This window comes from Nicotiana sylvestris, chromosome 3 (genome assembly GCF_000393655.2).
Source record: "Nicotiana sylvestris chromosome 3, ASM39365v2, whole genome shotgun sequence".
In the NCBI taxonomy this organism is placed as follows: Eukaryota; Viridiplantae; Streptophyta; class Magnoliopsida; order Solanales; family Solanaceae; genus Nicotiana; species Nicotiana sylvestris.
The window spans coordinates 91643397-91665324 of NC_091059.1; positions in this window are offsets into that span (position 1 = coordinate 91643397).

The following is a 21928-nucleotide window of genomic DNA, read 5'->3' on the forward strand; positions in this document are numbered from 1 at the left end:
GGTGGGAGGCTTTTGAGAGGCATAGGCCTGTTGGTGCAGCACCCCTTACCTGGCAGTAGTTCTCCGTTCTCTTTTTGGAGAAGTATGTGCTGCAGTCTCGTAGAGAGGAGCTGCGCAGGTAGTTCAAGTGGTTGCATCAAGGAGAGATGATTGTGATTTAGTTTGAGATGAGGTTCTCTAAGTTAGCTCGTCATGCGATTTGGTTGTTTCCGACAGATAAAGAGAGGATTAGGAGGTTCGTTGATGGCCTCACTTTTCAGCTTCATATTCTCATGACCAGAGAGAGGGTGACTGGTGCTACTTTTGAGGAAGTTGTAGACATTGCTCATGAGATTGAGTAGGTTCGTTGCCAGGAGTGAGATGAGAGGGAGGCCAAGAGGCCTCGAGGATCTAGTAGTTATGGTGGTGCTCCTTCGAGAGGTTAGTTTCAGCATGGCAGAGACCGTCCATTCAGGCATGCTCAACCAGCTCACCCAGGTTATCGTGGGGCGTCATCGGGTCATGGTTCACTCAGTTCTCATCAGGGCCAGTCATCACTTAGTGCCCTTTCAGCTCAGAGATCATCCCGTGCTCCATCAGTTCAGGGCTCTTCTATTCCAAGCGCATCTGCTAGTCATTCCGATTCTAGGGTTTCCCTTCAGTCCCCTTCTCCAGCACCCGAGAGTTGCTACGAGTATGGGGAGATGTGTCATATGTGGAGGCAGTGTCCTCCTCGTCGTCTTGCGGGTTCATCTCAGCAGAGGAGTCAGCCATCGGCTTCAGCACCAATTACTTTACCACCACTCGCCCAGCCAGCTAGGGGTGGAGGTCAGTCAGCTAGGGGTCGCCCTAGAGGGGGAGGTGGATAAGGAGGAGGTCAGGCCCGTTTCTATGCACTTCCAGCTAGACCCGATGCTATTGCTTCCGATGACATTATAGGTATTGTCTCAGTCTACCACAGAGATACTTCTATATTATTTGATCTCGGTTCCACCTTTTCTTATATGTCATCATACTTTACTCATTTTTTGGATACGCCCCGTGAGTCTCTTGTTTCACTTGTTCATGTATCTACTCTGGTGGGCGATACTATTGTTGTAGACCATGTGTACCGGTCGTGTGTGGTGACTATTGGGGGTCTGGAGACCCGAGTGGATCTTTTACTATTATGTATGGTGGATTTCGATGTTATTTTGGGCATGGATTAACTATCTCCGTGTCGTGCTATTCTGGATTGTCATGCTAAGATAGTGACATTAGCTATACTGGGTGTGCCACGGATTGAGTGGCGAGGTTTGGCTGATAATGTTCCCAGTAGGGTAATCTCGTCCTTGAAGGCTCAACGTATGGTTGGGAAGGGTTGTCTTTCATGTCTAGCCTTTGTGAGAAATGTCAGTGCAGAGACTCCCAGTATTGATTCTATTCCAGTTGTGAGGGATTTTCCCGATGTGTTTCCTACAAACCTGTCGGGTATGCCACCGGACAAGGATATTGATTTTGGTATTGACCTGGTGCCGGGAACTCAGCCCATTTCTATTTCACCATATCATATGGCACCAGCGGAGTTGAAGGAGTTAAAGGAGCAGCTTCAAGAACTCCTTGATAAGGGGTTCATTCGGCTTAGTGTGTCACCTTGGGGTGCGCTGGTTCTATTTGTAAAGAAGAAGGATGGCACAATGAGGATGTGCATTGATTATAGGCAGTTGAACAAAGTAACAGTTAAGAACAAGTATCCTTTGCCTCGCATTGGTGATTTGTTTGAACAGCTTCAAGGAGCAAGGGTGTTCTCCAAGATTGATCTCTATTCGGGTTATCACCAGTTGAAGATCAGGGACTCGGATATTCTTAAGATGGATTTCAGGACTCGATATGGTCATTATGAGTTCTTGGTGATGTCTTTTGGGCTGACCAATGCCCCAGCAGTGTCATGCATTTGATGAACAATGGGTTTCGGCCTTATCTCGACTCGTTTGTCATAGTCTTAATTGATGATATTCTGGTGTACTCACATAGTCAGGAGGAGCACGCGGAGCATTTGAGGGCTGTGCTATAGAGATTGAGAGAGGAGAAGCTTTATGAAAAGTTCTCCAAGTGTGAGTTTTGGATCAGTTCAGTGGCTTTCGTGGGGTACTTAGCGTCCAGTGAGGGTATTCAGGTTGATCCGAAGAAGATAGAGGTGGTTCAGAGTTGGTCCAGACCATCCTCAGCCACAGAGATTCGCAGCTTTCTTAGTTTGGTAGGTTATTACCACCAGTTTATTCAGGGATTCTCATCTATCGCATCGCCCTTGGCCAAGTTGACTCAAAAGGGTGCTTCATTTGTGTGGTCAGATGAGTGTAAGGAGAGCTTTCAGAAGCTCAAGACCGCCTTGACCACAACTCCAGTATTAGTTTTGCCATCAGTTTTAGGTTCATATACCGTATATTGTGATGCTTCAAGAGTTGGTATTAGGTGTGTATTGATGCAAGAGGGTAGAGTTATTGCATATGCTTCTCGTCAGTTGAAGCCCCATGAGAAGGACTACCCTACTCATGATTTGGAGTTGGCTGCCATTGTTCATGCGCTGAAGATTTGGAGGCACTATTTGTATGGTGTGTCTTGTGAGGTGTTTACTGATCATCGTAGCCTCCAGCACTTGTTCAAGTAGAAGGATCTCAATTTGAGGCAGCGGAGATGGTTGGAGTTGGTAAAGAATTATGATATCACTATATTGTACCATCCGAGGAAGGCTAACGTGGTGGCCGATGCTTTGAGCCGAAAGGCGGTGAGTATGGGGAGTTTGGCATATATTCCAGTTGGGGAGAGACCTCTTGCAGTTGATGTTCAGGCCTTCACCAGTCAGTTCGTGAGGTTAGATATTTCGGAGCCCAATCAGGTATTGGCTTGTGTGATTTCTCGGTCTTCCTTGTATGATCGCATCTGAGAGCGCCAGTATGATGATCCGTATTTGCTTGTCCTTAAGGACAGAGTTCAGCACGATGATGCCAGATATGTAACTATTGGTGATGATAGGGTGTTAAGGATGCAGGGTCGGATATGTGTGCCCAATGTAGATGATCTTCGGGAGTTGATTCTGGATGATCCCATAGCTCGTGGTATTCCATTCACCCAGGTACCGCGAAGATGTATCAGGATTTGAGACATCATTATTGGTGGAGGAGAATGAAGAAAGACATTGTGGGATTTGTAGCTCGGTGTCTCAATTGTCAGCAAATGAAATATAAGCATCAGAGACCGGGTAGCTTGCTTCAGCAGATGGATATTCTAGAGTGAAAGTGGGAGTAGATCATTATGGACTTTGTAGTTGGACTCCCACGGACTTTGAAGAAGTTCGATGCTATTTGGGTGATTGTGGATCAGCTGGCCAAGTTCGCGCACTTCATTCCTGTGTGTACTACCTATTCTTCCGAGCGGTTGGCAGAGATCTATATTCGGGAGATTATTCGTTTACATGGTGTCCCAGTTTCCATCATTTCAGATAGGGGCACTCCGTTTACTTTGCAGTTTGGAGGTCTGTACAGCGAGAGTTGGCTATTCAGGTTGAGTTGAGCACAACTTTCCATCCTCAGACAGACGAGCATTCCGAGCACACTATTCAAATATTGGAGGACACGTTGCGTGCTTGTGTCATTGATTTTGGAGGGTCATGGGATCATTTTCTACCGCTTGCAGGGTTTGCTTATAACAACAGCTACCAGTTGAGTATTCAAATGGCTCCATATGAGGCTTTGTATGGGAGGCGGTGTAGATCTCCAGTTGGTTGGTTTGAGCCGGGTGAGGCTAGGCTATTAGGGACAGACTTGGTGCAGGATGTTTTAGAAAAGGTAAAGATAATTCGGGAGAGGCTTCGTATAGCACAATCGAGACAAAAGATTTATGCTGACAGGAAGGTTCGAGATGTGTCCTACATGGTTGGTGAGAAGGTTCTGTTGAAGGTTTCGCCTATGAAGGGTGTTATGAGATTTGGGAAGAAGGGTAAATTGAGTCCTCGGTTCATTGGACCTTTTGAGGTGCTTCGGAGGATTGGGGAGGTGGCATATGAGCTTGCTTTGCCACCCAGCTTGTCGAGTGTGCATCCGGTATTTCATGTTTCTATGCTCTGGAAGTATATTGGGGATCCGTTTCATGTTCTAGATTTTAGCACGGTGCAGTTAGATGGTGATTTGACTTATGATGTGGAGCCAGTACCTATTTTGGGGCGTCAGGTTTGAAAGTTGAGGTCTAAGGATATAACTTCAGTGAAAGTGCAGTGCAGAGGTCGGCCCATGAAGGAGACTACATGGTAGACCGAGCGGGAGATGTGGAATAGATATCCTCACCTGTTTGAAGTTTCAGTTATGTTTCTTGACTCGTTCGAGGATGAACGTTTGTTTAAAAGGGGGAGGATGTGATGACCCGGCCAGTCGTCTCATCAGTTACCACTCCGTTTCCCCCATTTCTGCTTCTTATTGCTTTGTCTATTGGTTCTATGTGTGATCGGGTTGATCGACTCGGGTTCGGAAATATTTTGGTAAGGTTTGAGACACTTAGTCTCTTTTTGAGGAAGCTTAAGTTGGAAAAGTCAACCGAATGTTGACTTATGTGTTCGAGGGATCGGATGTGGGTTCCAATGGGTCGGATAGCTTCGGGAGGTGATTTGAGACTTAGGAGCGTGATCGGAACGTGGTTTGGAGGTCTGGAGTAGATTTAGGCTTGAATTGGCGAAATTGGTATTTTGGCATTTTCTGGTTGATAGGTGTGATTTTGATATAGGGGTCGGAATGGAATTCTGGGAGTTGAAGTAGTTCTGTTGTCTCATTTGGGATGTGTGTGCAAAATTTCAGGTTATTCGGACGTGGTTTGGTTGACGTTTTGATCAAAAGCAAAATTCGGAAGATTTTGGAAACTTAGGCTTGAATCCGATGTGTTTTGGTTGATTCGATGTTGTTTGAGGTGTTTTGAAGATTGGTACAAGATTGGATGGTGGTATAGGACTTGTTGGTTCTTTTGGTTGAGGTCTGGGGGGCCTCGGGGTGATTTTTGAGATGGTTGGCGGAAGTTTGGAAGTTGGTTTTGGCAGCTGAAAATGTGCCATTTGTTGTCATAACCGCACCTGCAGCAAGGTGACTGCAGGTGCGGTCTCGCAGAAGCGAAAAGGAAGCCGTAGATGCAGCCAATTGGAAGGTTGGCAGGAACCGCAGAAGCAGTTAAGGAACCGCACCTGCAATGGCACAGGTGTGGGTTAGGCATCGCAGATGCGGAGGCTGAGGGGCTTAAGTGAAAACCGCAGAAGCGGTTCATGGACCACAAAAGCAGTACTGCTTAGAAGCGGTTAAAGGGCTGCAGGTGCGGAATCCCTGGGCCAGAAGTATATAATTTTTCCTTCGCGAATTTTTGGCTAAGTTCTCCATTTTTGAAGTAGGGAAACGATCTAGGGCAGTGAATTCAAGGGAAATTGAAGAGAATCAGTTGGGTAAGTTCCCTAAGCCTCATTACTTGAGTTTATGATCATTTTTCCATTGGTTAATCATGGTATTAGTGGAAATTAAGGGTTAAAATTTAGGAAACTAGGGCTTGGTATTGGAAACCTAGACTTGAGGATTTAAGGGGCCAATTGTGGTCGGATTTTGGAACTTTTGATATGTATGAACTTGTGGGGAGAGAAGAAATCTATTGATGTGAATTTTATCGAATTTCGAGACGTGGGCCTGGGTGTCGGGTTTTGGTTAATTTTGGGATTTATGCTATAACTTGATTATTTTCGCATGGGCTTTGTTCCCTTAGCATATTTTGACGTCTTGATTATGATTTTGGATCGATTCGATGCGAGTTGAGGCCGATTCGAGGGGCAAAGGCATCGCGGGCTAAAATTTGGACCGAATTGAGATGAATAATGATTTTAAATGTTGTCCTGAGGGTACAAAATCTTGGATTAAACATCGTTGTGCTATATTGAGGTGACACACACGCTAGATGACAAGTGTGGGGTCGTGCACCATTGGGGATTGTGACTTAGTCCGTCCCGAATGATTGTTTTACCGCGTATTTGATTGAAAAACTATTTGCTATCATTATGTTTTGGGCTGAATGCCATATTTGGGCCTCGTGACAACTATTTGGACCCTTAGGGGATTTTTACTGATATTTCCACATTGTTTTTACTTTATACTCGTACTCAGTCATGCTATATTCTACTATTTTCATAACTCATTCATGTCTACTCTGTTTTAATACATTAAATGATATTTTAAATGATAATTTGGTTGAGCATCATGTTTTACTATTACCGAGTGGCTTATGAGACTCTGACTGGGTAAGGCCGAGGGCTTGTATTGTGAGGATACACTAATTTATGATTATGAGGCCGATGGCCTGAGATTGTAAGCCACGAGGTGGCTTGTTGATATGAGCCGAGAGCTTATGTGATTATGCAACGAGATGACTTGATATTGCGCTTGGGCCGTAATGGGCCCCTCCAGGAGTCTGCACACCCCCGGTGAACGCGGGTACCCATTGTGATATGAGATATAGCCCGAGGGGCTGGTGTTGTTCCATGATATTGCCCGAGGGGCTGATTTTGTTGGTATTGTGCCCGAGGGGCGGTAGTTTATGTATTTATCTTTTCTAGTTGCCTGTCATTTACTTGCTTAACTATTAAAAAGGCATTCTAAAGAAGCTTAAACTGTACTAAAGTGACTTTTACGTGTTTTTCACTGTTTCATTGCTTTCACTGGCTTTTACTGCTTCTTTATAGCATGTTGATGTGCCTTTATGCAATTTCTTATTGCTCAGTCTGCATTTATTATTATTACCCACTGAGTTGGAGTACTCACTTTACTCTCTGCACCCCGTGTGCAGATTCAGGCGCTTCAGGTCCTGCTTGCGAAGGTTAAGAGCTTCCAGGAGACTTTGGAGATTCACTAGGTAGCTGCTCGGCGTTCGCAGCCCAGTGCTTCTCCCTCTATCTTATTTTCTCTTATTTTAGTTATGTAATAGTTGGGTAGACTCTTTCAGACTTGTAGTTTATGATAGATACTCATGACTGGTGACACCCCGATGTCGGGCTATGTCTATTCCACAACTGTATTATTTCACTTTATTTTGGGATTATTATTGTGACTAAGACTTAATTTGTATTATTTAATTGATTAAAATGAATTGGGAGTGTGTCAGCTGGCCTTGTCTTCACGAGAGGCGCCATCACGACTGGGTCCGGGTTTAGGGTCGTGACACGTTGGTATCAAAAAATTCATCCTTTTTTTATTTTCAAAAAATACACTCACACCATTTTTTTGAATAATTATTAATCAAATTCATAAAATATATGGTACCACTCATGGAGAGAACTCTGTTTGGACCCCACAAGTCTGACTACATATAATTTGACTTATCTCGGGTCTTGTGCTCTGCCTTCTTGCTGAATTTTACCCTTTTCTGTTTACCAAACACACAATGTTCACACAAATTAAAATATTAATTTTTTTACCTATCCAACAATTTTTTCTTACTCAATAAATACTATCCCTTATCACTCATATGACCAAGTTGCAAGTGTCGCAATTAAGACTGATTCATATTACTTTATCTAGAAGCTGCAACAACTTTTTGTTCAACTACATTGACTTGAAGATGATACAATTTATAATGTAATTTACCATTCATGAATATCATCAAGCCTTTACACAATTTAAGTATTCCATTCTGGGAGTAGAACTTATACCCTTGATCATCCAAAGTCGAACTTCTATTGTGGTTCAGACTCAGGCACCAATCGAGGTTTAGGCAACTGTATCAGTTCCATTCAAAGTGGAAGTGGCTCCGCCCGCAGCCACCCCCGCTCCATTTGAAGTAGAAGTGGTCACACCTTTTACTGTGACAGTATCAACCACACCCCCATTCAACTCAAAAGCAATACCCTGGGATTATGCTACTAAGGCTCGGCGGAAAGGGAAAGCCAAGGTAAAGGAATCTGACATAGCAAAAGGAATGACTAGGACTGGAATAGTCTATACACCGGAACATTTGGGAGGATCAAGCAAGGATGCCACTACTTAGCAGCCTATCGTTGAGACCGGGCCAGATGACCTGTGGAGGAAAGTGCAGGCAAAGGAGTACTCTGTTGTTGACCATCTGAACAAAGTCCATGCTCAGATATCTATCCTGTCGCTATTGTAGAATTCAGAGGCACATAAGAACGCCTTAATGAAAGTGTTGAGTGAGGCTTATATACCCAATAACATCACTGGTGGAGAAATGACCAACATGGTTGGGCAAGTGCTGGAGAGCCATAAGATTATCTTCAATGAAGATGAGCTACTGCCTGAGGGCTTGAATCACAATCGAGCACTGCATATCACGGTACAATTTGAAGACAAGTTCATTGCCAGGGTCCTGGTTGATGGAGGTTCAAGCCTAAATATTTGTCCATTGGACACTCTGAAGAGGTTAGACAAAGGTTTCCATGAGATACGGGTAGGAAACATGAATGTGAAGGCTTTCGATAGGTCCCAGAGGGCCACGATCAGGGAAATCAACCTTTGCTTGCATATGGGGCCAACTTGATTCGATGTTGAATTTCAGGTGCTTGACATACCAGCCTCATATAATCTTCTGTTGGGCTGGCCATGGATCCATGCTGCTGGAGCCGTGCCTTCCACACTACATCAAGCCGTGAAGTTTGAATGGAACCGCCAGGAAGTAATCATTCATGGAGATTGAAGTAACCTCATCTACACTAGTCAAATCATCCCGACCATTGGACATAGAAGAAGGCTAGGAGGGGAAACCTATCAGCACATCGAGTGAGTCAATGCCGTCGAGAAGGATAAGTGATGGAGTAACAAAATAGAAAGCATACTAGCATGGTCCGGATACGAACCCGACAAAGGTTTGGGAAAGAACCTCCAAGGTATCACCAAGCCAATATAGCTGAAAAGTCATGGTACCACTTTTAGGCTCGGATACCAGTACACATGGCAAGAGTACAGGAATTGGTTGACTCCATGGCGTGGACCATATTACCCTCTCGAGCAACCGGTGCCACATTTGGAACAAGCTTTCCACCAGGCTGAACAATATGGGGAACTACAGAAGAAGAAGCACTAGCTAGGTTGAAGAATTTGTTCTTGGATGATGAGGACATGGAATGCGGTGCCATAACTGAGGAGGAAGAGGAAGAAGGCCTCAATATTCAAACTGTGGCGAAGGGAGCTATTCTCAGAAACTGGACCGCCACACCATCTCGAGCCCACCGAGTCCCTGGGTAGCTTGGCAGAATTTACTTCTATAGTCGTTTTAGGCATTTAAAATTTCATGTAGTTTCATTTTAATCTTTACTTGTTTCAAATAAATGCTCGATTCATCGAGCCATGCTTTGTTTGAACAATTTTTCAAATTTTAATCAAATACATTTGCTCTTTATTATTTACTACTATCTTTACACTTTTTTCCACAGTGTTATTATTACTTTTCTTAATGAACCAGTGACTGTGGCATGTAATGAGGCAACGTAACATGAGAATAGTGACTCAGGGGAAGAAGATGAGATACGCGAGGAAATTTTCAGGAAGGTTGAGAATTTTGAGAACAAGCCTAAGTCCAATCTGGACGATACAGTAGCAGTAAGTTTGGGAGACGCCGAGACCGTCAAAGAAACACGCATCAGCATTCACTTGTCGCCAACAGAGAAGGAGGAGTACATTCAGTTCCTAAAAGAATATGAGGATATTTTCGCATGGTCATATGATGACATGACCGGTTTGAGCACTTCCGTAGTGGCTCACAAGTTGGCTACTAATCCCATATGTCCACCAGTAAAACAGAAACTCAGAAAGTTCAAACCAGACATGAGCCTGAAAATCAAGGAGGAAGTTACCAAGCAGATCAAAGCCAAGGTTCTTAGGGTGGTTGAATATCCAACCTGGTTAGCTAACATTGTTCCAGTTCCGAAGAAAGAAGGTCAGAGTATGTGTTGACTATCGGGATTTAAACAGAGCAAGTCCCAAAGACGATTTTCCACTGCCAAATATACACATCCTGATCGATAATTGCGCCAAGCATGAACTCTAATCCTTTGTAGATTGCTTCGCGGGTTATCATCAGATTTGGATGGACGAAGAAGATGCAGAGAAGACAACTTTTATTACACCATGGGGTGTATAATGTTACAAGATGATGCCATTCGGTCTGAAGAATGCTGGGGCCACTTACATGAGAGCCATGACAACCATCTTCCATGATATGATACATAAAAGAAATAGAGGTCTATGTGGAAGATGTCATTATCAAATCCAAGAGGGTCGCAGATCACATAGCAGACTTGAGGAAGTTCTTTGACAGGCTAAGGAGGTACAATTTGAAATTGCACCCCGCAAATTGTGCATTCGGGGTTCCCGCAGGAAAGTTATTGGAATTTATCGTCAGTCATCGAAGGATCGAGCTGGATCCGTCTAAGGTCAAGGCTATCCAGGAATTACCACCACCTAAGAGCAAAAAGGATGTGATAAGCTTCCTAGGACGTCTCAACTATATCAGTCGCTTCATAACACAGTCCATCTTCAAGATGCTAAGAGAGAATGCTGAAACAAGCTGGACCGAGGATTGTCAGAAAGCTTTCGACAAAATCAAAGAGTACTTGTCCACACCACCAGTTCTGGTCCCGCTAGAACCAGGATGACCTTTGCTACTTTATCTATATATATTGGATGGAGCCTTCAGATGTGTTTTGGGACAACATGACGAGACAAGAAGAAAGGAGCAAGCCATATATTACTTGAGTAAGAAGTTTACACCTTATGAGGAACGGTATTCGCTGCTTGAACGCACTTGCTGTGCTTTGACCTGGACAACCCAGAAATTGAGGCATTACTTATGTGCCTACACTACCTACCTCATATTTAGGATGGATCCCCTGAAGTACATATTCCAGAAACCCATGCCAACCGGGAAGTTGGCTAAGTGGTAGATACTACTAAGTGAGTTAGATATCATCTATGTAACTCAGAAGGCGGTCAAGGGACAAGCATTGGCAGATCACCTTGCTGAACATCCGGTGGGAGGAGAATACGAACCTTTGAAAACATATTTTCCTGATGAAGAAGTATCATTTGTAGGAGAAGACATTACCGAAGCATATGATGGTTGGAGGATGTTCTTTAAATTTCAAAGGAGTGGGCATTGGAGCAGTTTTGGTATTAGAAATGGGTCAGCATTATCCGGTATCTACTAAACTCAGATTTCCCTGTACCAACAATAGGGCAGAGTATGAAGCCTCCATATTAGGGCTCAATATGGTAATTGACATGAACATTCAGGAGCCGTTGGTGATCGGTGATTCAGATTTGCTTGTGCACCAAGTACAAGGAGAATGGGCCACCAAATATTCCAAGCTATTGCCATATCTGCACCATGTACAGGAATTGGGAAAGAGGTTTACAAAGATAGAATTCCAATATGGGCCCAGAATTCAGAACGAGTTTGCCGACGCATTGGCCACTTTGTCATCCATGACACAACATCTAGATAAGAATTACATTTATCCCATTCCGGTGAGGATCCATAATCAGCCGACATATTGTGCTCATGTCGATGAATAAGCAGATGGAAAGCCTTGGTTCCATGACATCAAGGAATACTTATCGAAAGGAGAATACCCGGAGCATGCAAATCACATCCAAAAATGCACACTCTGGAGATTGTCAAACCATTGCTTCCATAGCAGAGGAAACTTGTACAGAAGAACTCCTGATTTGGGTTTACTAAGATGTGTCAACACAAAGGAAGCTTCTAAGCTACTTGAGGATGTGCATGCTGGGACCTGTGGTCCACACATGAATGGTTTCGTCTTGGCTAAGAAGATACTCAGGGAAGGTTACTTTTGGATGACCATGGAGACGGATTGCATTCAGTATGTCTACAAATGCTTTCAATGTCAAGTGCATGCCGACATGATAAAAGTGCCACCAAATGAGCTCAATGCAACAAGCTCTCCTTGGCCATTCGCCGCTTAGGGAATGGATGTTATTGGTCCAATTGAGCCCACTGCTTAAAACGGACACAGATTTATTCTGGTAGCCATTGATTACTTCACGAAATGGGTAGAAGCTGCATCTTACAAAACTGTAACTAAGAAAGTCATCACAGATTTTGTCAAGGATCGTATTGTCTGCCGATTCGGAGTTCCCGAGTCCATTATTACTGATAACGCTGCCAATCTCAACAATGATCTAATGAAAGCTATATGTGAAGCTTTAGTAATTAAGCACAAGAATTTCATAGCCTACAGACCTCAGATGAATGGAGCCATAGAAGCCGCCAACAAAAACATTAAGAAGATACTAAGGAAAATGGTAGAGAACCACAAACAATGGCATGAGAAGTTACCCTTTGCTCTATTGGGGTACCGCACCACGATTCGCACATCAACCGGGGCAACTCCCTACATGCTGGTTTATGGTACCGAGGCTGTCATCCCAACTGAGGTGGAAATTTCTTCTTTAAGAATCATATAGGAAGCTGAACTCAGCGATGTAGAGTGGATAAGGAGTTGCTATGAACAATTGGACCTTATCAATCGAAAGAGGATGAACGCAGTATATCACAGCCAACTTTATTAGAATAGAATGTCCAGAGCTTTCAACAAGGGTCAAACCAAGACAATTCGCACCAAGGCAACTGGTATTGAAGAAAACCTTCCCACATCAAGATGAGGCCAAAGGGAAATTCTCTCCCAACTGGAAAGGTCCATACATGGTCCATAGGGTGCTAACAGGAGGAGCACTCATACTTGCAGAAATGGACGGAGAAGTCTGGCCAAAACCAATCAATTCAGATGCAGTCAAGAGATACTATGCTTAGATACTTTATATTTCCTCATTTGATGTAATTGAACTACGCTTGACATGATTCCCGTTTAAGAGGGGATACGTAGGCAGCCTTATGGGTTTGGTCGTATCATAATAAAAAATTTCATTTCCTCCAAGAGCAGTAACTGGGGCAGAATTTTGAGGAGGACCCTCAAAATTGTGGAGCAAGTCCAGTTAACGCCAACATGTGTCAGACGGTCAGTAATCAGTTAAGAAACTGGGGTAGAATTTTGAGATCCGAAGAAGGTTCATCAAGATTCATTATCCGCAAACAGCCGAAGGATCATTTACTAAACTGGGGCAGAATTTTGAGGAGGGCCCTCAAAATTCCAACATAAGAGAGCTACAATGTTTTTGAGATGTGTTACAGTCACTAGTTCATCTATTTTTTCTGAAATAACTCTATTTTTATCAACAGTTGCGTATTTTTTGAAAAACTCTATTTCCATAACAGTCAGGTGTTACCTAGGGGAACTTGAAAGGGGCTTTCAGAACGGAGCATAGCAAGGCCAGCAGACGAAGCACGAACCAACCTTTCCCCCACAAAACTTATAATTTTTCTTTGAAGGCAGGCACATTTGACGTAACAATAGCACACGCAAAACATGTATACACAAAGATAATCCATTATCAATCATGCCATTAGACATCGAATACATCTCCAGCTAAGAGATACACTACTCTTATTTGGTGCTCGCTTTTTGCATGGGACTAAGCCTTGTCCCCCATATTGGCATGAGGCTAATCCTTGCCTCCCCATTTTCATGAGCCTAATACTAGCCTCCATACTTGCATGAGTCTAATCCTTGACTCCATGAGGCTAATCCCTGCCTCCATACTTGCATGAGACAAATCCCTGCATCCATACTTGAATGAGTCTAATCCCCGACTTCATATTTGCATGAGGCTAATCCTTGCCTCCCTATTTGCATGAGTCTAATCCCTGACTCCACATTTTCATGATGCTAATCCTTGCCTCCCTATTTGCATGAGTCTAATCCCTGACTCCACATTTACATGAGGCTAATCTTTGCCTCCATACTTGCATGAGTCTAATCCCAGACTCCACATTTGCATGAGGCTAATCCTTGTCTCCCTATTTGCATGAGTCTAATCCCTGACTCCACATTTGCATGATGCTAATCCTTGCCTCCATATTTGCATGAGTCTAATCCCTGACTCCACATTTGCATGAGGCTAATCCTTGCCTTCTTATTTGCATGAGTCTAATCCCTGACTCCACATTTGCATGAGGCTAATCCTTGCCTCCCTATTTGCATGAGTCTAATCCCTGACTCCACATTTGCATGAGGCTAATCTTGGCCTCTATACTTGCATGAGTCTAATCCCTGGCTCGACATCTGCATGAGACTAATCCTTGCCTCCATATTTTCATGAGGCTAATCCATGCCTCCACATTTGCATGAGGCTAATCCCTACCTCCATATCGCCATGAGGCTAATCCCTGCCTCCATATCGGCATGAGGCTAATCCTTGCCTCCATATTTGTATGAGGCTAATCCTTGCCTCCATATCTGCATAAGGCTAATCCTTGCCTCCCTATTTGCATGAGGCAGATCCCTGCCTCCATATCTGCATAAGGCTAATCCCTGCCTCCATATCTGCATGAGGCTAATCCTTGCTCCCCATCTGCATGAGACTAATCCTTGCCTCCCCATCTGTATGTGACTAAGCATTGTCCCTCACTGCACTACTGCTCTATTTCTAGCACTATCTATTTGCTTTTCGATCGGGCCAAGCTCTGCCCTCCATTTCCAAGGCCAATCATTGTCCTGATGACATCATGACTATTGCACATCATGGGCTGAAATATCGCCAACCTATCCAAAGGCTTCATAGTCTAAAAGGCATCATCCCCATAGTCAGAAGACACTATGCCATGGCCTGAGGATCTCTCAAATTTGCATATCATTATTTAAAGGCGTCATGGTCCGGAGGCACCATTGTTATGGCCCGAGAACATCATTTCATGGCCTGAAAATCTCTTACTAGACAATTCATGGCCCAGGACATTATGGTCTAAGGACGTCATCTTTAACCGTCCGAAGACAACCTTCATGGTCCAAAGGGAATTTGCATCATGCTTAAATTTTTCGCAAGTACATGTTTGTAGCATCTTTTATCTGTAGGTAACTGGCAAGAAACCGCTATCCTAGTAGGAGCGATCTCGCTCCAGTTCCCTCTAACCGTCCCTAGCTTTAACTGCTCACTGTAGCCGCTTCCACATAACGTGTCCGTTCTTGTAGTAATTTCAACGACATACTCCGCAGACGAATCCAGAACTACAAATGGCCTAATTCCTGTAAATCAGGGATATGTAGGCAACTCGAAAACCGGAGTCCGGCCCCTGTCTTTCAAAATATCCCATTCGATTAAAATTGGTCATCATTTCTTTACCCAAAAACTCTTTCATCTTTCCCGGGTAAAGAGGGCCAGCTGTTGATACCCAATTGTTTCTATATATTTTTAATATGCATAAATACTTTCAAAATAGCATACATTTGCATATATAAGAATGCACAAGATTTTTATAATTTTCCCATAATTTTAAGGATTCAAATTGATTTATTTCCTTCCCTTTTATTCCTAAAATCCCCAATAATTATTCCTCAAATTATTGTTGTGGTGATTTAGTCATTTGATTTCTATATTTATGCCAAAATATGGTTAAAATAATTTTTATGCATTTTTATAATTGCATTTTTGTATTTTTAAAGCTAAATTGCATATAATTGCAATATTAGCCCTATTAATGTATAATTACATTTATTTGCATAAAATCGACCTTCTATATTTTTAAAATGTTGAAAATCTATTTTAAATCATGTTAGCACGTGAAATTATTTTTAGAAATTATTATCATTTATTATAAATTATATAGGAAAAATTGGCTATTTAAAATATAGCCAAATTTGCCTTTCAATTTCAGCCCAATTTAAACCCAACCCCAGTCCAATTTATAACCAAATTACCTGACCCCAAACCCTGAACCCGCCTACCCGCTCCAAGACCCGTCAAATCCTGGTCGTTGATCCCAAACGACCTCTAACCCTAGCTCATTATTCAGAGACCGCCACCTCTGTACTCTCTCATCTCCTCTCCTTTCTCAACCACTCAACCTAACCCTAGTTCCTTCAACCGCTGACCTCCCTTTCTTCGGTATTCTCCGGTGATCTCCCTTCAACTCCTAAGCCTCTAATGGCTCCTCTATTTCCATGCTTGCCTTCTTTGAGGCCTTCAAGGGCCTTGGGCCACGCCGACTTGCATCTAGGGTTTACCATATGGTCTGTTCTTGGCTACTTCAGTATGATTTCAAGCAAAATCATGTTGTACTTGTTACGATCCTTGAGATTTTAGACAGGTTCTTTTATCTCTACTTGGGTTTCTTCTGAAACCCTAATTTTTGCTTACATCTACTAGATCTGTATGATTTTTAAACAATTTGAGTCCGTTTCTTTGATGTTTACGCTATCCTTGAAACTCTTTACAAGAATCATTGATTTCAAAGTGTTTTCACCTTCTTCTAAAATTAAGGTTTTTGGAACTTCTTCTAAAACCTTGTTTAAACCGATTCTTTATGATTAAACTTCTATCTCTTGCATATTATGACTAATTCTATGATTTTACTACCTTTTCAACTTGTCTATGTTGAAAGCCCTAAATTTCTAAGATTTATTTGTTTGGTTCTGTGTGTTAGCATGACTGCTCATTTCTTGTTTAAGTTTCTGTGATTATCTTGCCTCGAATCTGTTCTTACTGAATTTTTAGCCTAACTTATATCACCTCTATGTGATTATGTTCATCTTGATTGTTCAGACTTGCCTTTTTCTATCGATACTGTTTAACCTACATGTTTGCTATGATTGGTTATTCCTATTTTACTCTATTTATATGCTGAATACTGAATCATGACTCCCTTTTTGATTGATTTTGGGTTCCCTATTTTTGGGGTTTGATTGAAAGACCTTCCTTTAAATCCTCAATTTTTACCTCTCTATTCAAATTAACTGATTTGCCTACCTTATCTGTTGTGGTACTTTATTCTTACTGAACTATTTCCTTAATTAGAGTTTTTCTGAACTTAGCCCTAATTGTTTACCCTATACTTACTGGATTTGATTCTTTCCTTATTAGTCATATACTGATTTCTTTCCTTATATGCTACTTGTTCTTACCGTTTGAATTGATTCTGTTAACTTAAGGGAGTACTTGTCCTGACTTTGCTCTAATTGATTCTGAGTTCCATAATTACTATGCTACTATGATTCTTACCTTATTTTTATCTAATTTCGAACTACTATACACACACACACACACACTCATTAACACAAGGACACGAACACTTTGGTTCAAAAGCTCTCTCTCTCACACTTAAACTTTCTGCCCTCTCTCTCTTTTGTGTTACTTGCTACTATTCTGAGTTAGACGGCTGCAAGCCAAGGCTAACTATTGTGCTCTCCTACTCTTTCACTCTTGCCTACTGCCTTTTTTACTGGTATGTTCTAATTTCAGTTCAAGTTCCAAAAACAATATGGTTCTTTTATTGCTTCAGTTCATCATGTTTCTAGTTTGCTTTTACTTATGGATTTGCTGTGAAACCTGTAGTTAATATGCTTGCATGATTAGCATGTTATGAACTCCCTTCCTTAGAATCAGTATGAGCATGTCCCCCCCCCCCCAAAGTAGTCTGCACTCCTAACTAGTATGGTTCTGGGATTGAATCATATGGATCCTATACTGAACCCCCTTAAGAATTGCTGGTCCTGTGACTATGTCTGATCAGTGTGTCTGAGCATGTTTGTACCAAATCCTAAGACCTTTGCTTGTTATGTGTTTACAATCATGTGTTCTATGAATCCCCAAATCCCTTGACCCCTGTTTGTGACTACTGAACTTGCTTTGATTTTGTGACCCCTAGCTGTGTATGAACCTGTCTTAAGGGTGTTGTGTTTGGACTGTTGTTTACTACTCCACTATCTTTTCAAACCGTCTCTGTTGTTTTACTAAATTATTTCAAACAAACTTTCTTTTAATACAGTTTTCCCACTAAAACCTTTCAACTTGTGTCAAGCATTTTCACTTTACTCCTAAGTCAATAAGTTCTGCCCCCTCCAGTATGTGTACTGCCTTGGGATCCTCTTGAGAACCCTCTGAACTCTGGCATACTGAGGTTGGCCCTTCCACACTGCACTTATTCAATTTTGGTTACCAAGTCTAGGTGTAAGTATTGCCCGGGATCCTTGAGATCCTTAGGGAACTTTGATGCACCTAGACTATGACATTGTTTATGGAATTGAGGCACTTGAGGCTATTGGAGGCTTTGAAAATCTGGGCCTATCTGTAGGCTCCCTATAGAATAACTTCTTATTTTCTTATTTACTTATGTAATTCATTCATATGGTCTGTAATAATTTGTAAACGAATATTGAGGTAACTAGTGAAAGGGTGAGTAGTTACATATTTGTGGGGTAATATGGGTAGGAACCATGCCTATAGGACTTTACAATTTTCTGTGTTTGCCTTTATAAGTAGAAAACATGCCTATAGGACTTTACAATTTGTTGTGTTTGCCTTTATAAGTAGAAACCGTGCCTATAGGACTTTACAATTAGTTGTGTTTGCCTTTATAAGTAGAAACCATGCCTATAGGACTCAATTAATGCCATAACAGAAATCATGTTTACAAGTCTTAAAATCAGCTTCACAAGTAGATGCCATGCCTATAGGATATAATGCAATCCAAAATCTATTATAACAAGTGTTTACATGTGTTCATGCCTACAAGCTTCTAAAATCAGTGTTTAATAATTAGATATCATGTCTATAAGGGACAACACCAGAATTCTGTCTATAGATATAGTTTAGTTTAAATAAATCAACCTAGTCCACGTTTTAGTTCACTTCTGAACTGGTTTAACTAAGTGGTTTATATTTTCCTGAAACGAGTTCTTTTTAAAATATTACCTTAATCTATAATTAGACGGCATGCCTATAGGGATTAAAGAGTCTATTTTAAAAACCTGCCTTGTTTCACTATATAAAATGTAGTCATCAGTATTCCGCGTATAGGCAAGCCCGTAGGGCATTTTCAAAACTTGCAATTTTGAAACTGTTCCTGTGACTTAATATTGTTCTGGTTTAAACAAGCTTTACAATCAGTAGTCAACTGATAGGGTCATTACTTCTGAGTTTATAAAGCAAACTGCCTGGCTTCTGTATATTCACTTAGACATCATGCCTTAGGATGTTGTTTAACAAAAGGCCCTTATTTGTGCTTGAGTCATGTTGTTTATGTGCCTTGTTTGAGGAGGAAACTTTGAGCCTCTAATTGCTCTCTTTTATCTTATGTGATAAAGTCCTAATTATTTCGCCTGTCGCCTTAGTGTTTTTACCTTTAAAACCTTAGGGTCTGTCTAGAACCACCTATAGGTAGAGGTCCTAAATCCCTCCAGGACCATTAAGAAGGGACGAGTAACAACATGCAATAGAGGTCACTGACCAACACTTGCTTTAAATGACCACTAAGGGGATGGGAAGGGTAGATATGGAATATGATGACTACACACTAATGTCACGTGTAGTCCCTCATTGAGGAGTGTTTACCGGACATTGTGTGGGGTGATCCTATAGGCTAATCAACCTAGGACTCCCCCTTCCCGAAATTCTTTTTTTTTTTGTTTAAGACTTTGTCTTATACAATTTGTCCAGAACTTCTGTCTTATTTCAGTCATATAAACATGCCTTATTTGTAATTATTTGCTTCAAGTACTTTTCTTTTACTAATTCGTGAGTATAAGTTCGATCGGGACCCACAGTTGTGGACCAAGAGGGGTGCCTAATACCTTCCCCTAGAGGTCATTTTGAGCCCTTACCCTAATCTCTGTTAATGCAAACCAATCCAAGAGTTACTCATTCTAGGTGCCCTAACGCACCATAATTCGTTAGGCGGCGACTCTTCGAATACCCCATTCCCAAAAGAAAATGAGTTATCACACCCCATGGAATGTCGAAACCCAGACCTCTCTCCGCGACGGGAAAAAAGGGGGCGCGACACTAGCTGTTGACTTTTTTCTATTAAAATTTTCTGTTCTGTTCTGTTCCTCCTCTACTCACAAGACCCTTGTCCTTAGTTATGCTTTTTAGAAAGCTCTTTTTCAATTCTTTATATTTTAGTGCATTACTAACATCTTCCAGTAAAATACTATCTTTCTCATATAGCAACATATAAGCAAAAGCATCATAAGACGGTAGTAAAGAACATAACACAATCACGACCTGATCCTTACTCCCAAATTTGATATCTACGTTCTTTAGGTCCATTATAATTGAATTAAACTCATCAAGGTGAGTTTTAATAGGTGTACCTTCATTCATACGGAGATTGTATAACCTCTTTTTCATGCAAATGCGGTTTATCATCAATTGTTTTAGAATAATGTCTTTCAGCCTCTTCCATGTCGTTGCTATAGAAGTTTCTTCAGCAATTTTCCGAAGAACGCTATATGTAACCCTCATGAAGATTGTACTCAATACCCTCTCCTTTAGGCCTGCCTTCTCCGTCTCTTTTATCTGTTTAGAAAATCCTCATCAATTGCCTTCCATAACCCTTGTAACACCATGAACGATTTTATATTCCTAATCTTCCATAAACTAAAACAAGATCCCTCATCGAATTTCTCTACTTCATATTTTGTTGAAGATGATTAAGATATTTTAACCCTAGATTATATGTAAAAACATGTACCTTGCTCTGATACCAATTGTTGCGGAAGATCGTGCGCTAACTAACACATAATTACACATAATGTAAATAGAAAAGAAAAATAACACAAGAATTTAACGAGGTTTGGCTAAATCTAATCCTTGGGGCAGAAACGGAGAAAGTTTTCTACTTTGAATAAGAAGAAAAGCACGATACAATCTATAGAATCCCCAATTACAACCCCTATATATAGATCCTAAATAGTCCCAAACCTATAGGAGAAAGGTTTCCCAATTCGACAAGGAGAATAAGTTTTCCTTTCCCAAATCTATTAGAACAATGAGTTTCCTAAAAATGCAAGAAAATAATCCAAGCCCCACACACACACTCGATCTCAACTAAATAATTCAGAATCCAGGTTGTTTGTAGGTGAATACACAATAATTATTTTTTCAAATTCAATAATCAAATCACATTAGTTTATCGTGATTAAATGATACTATATTTAGGCAATAATAAATATTACTCTTAGTTTGTGATATATATATATATATATATATATATTGGCTATTATTTTGTAGAGCGGCTAAAAGTATATTTATCTCTTAAAAAAAAAAAAAAATGGAAGGTAAACCAAAGCCCACACACAACTACAACACCCTATACACCCACCTTCCATGTCATTTAGAAACCTTGACAAAATATATACACACGAAGTCAATATCTCTCCATTATTTCTGCATGCTGGAATACCAATTATAGAGTAAAGAACAACTCTCCCCCAACCTCTTTATAGTCTTGCTTGTATAAGCAAGAATATGTAAGCCAAGAACACTTTTGCACTGTTGTACAATCTTCATCAAATGCCCACTACAACTAACTCAACCAACAAAAAAGTACCTAACTTCTATATAATATGAAATAAAAATTCATCTCTGGAGAATTCGTTTTCTTCTATATATGTAATAAATTACAATAGAAATCATCAATGAATAAAAGGTTTCTTTTTTTACCAAAATGTAAATATACAAAATATCAAAACTAGGCAAAAGTCGATTAATTTTTAATGATAGTTTCTTTGTCTATGAATAAAAGATCTAGGGTTTATCCATACCACCATAAATAATATAGAGGTGTTAGTTCGAACTGGAGTACAATGATCAAATCGATATGATTTTATTAGTAGTTGGAAAGAAACTCATTCTGGTACCTGTCATTCATATGGTTGGGAAGGATTTGGATGTAGCCAAATTATTGTAATAAAAAGTTTGGTCAGAGTTTAGATACACACGAAAAGAAAAAGGAAAAAAGATAACAAAAATTTAAAGGGATTATCTCATCACACTGTCTTTTGTCCTAACTAGAACTTTAATGCATTATTACT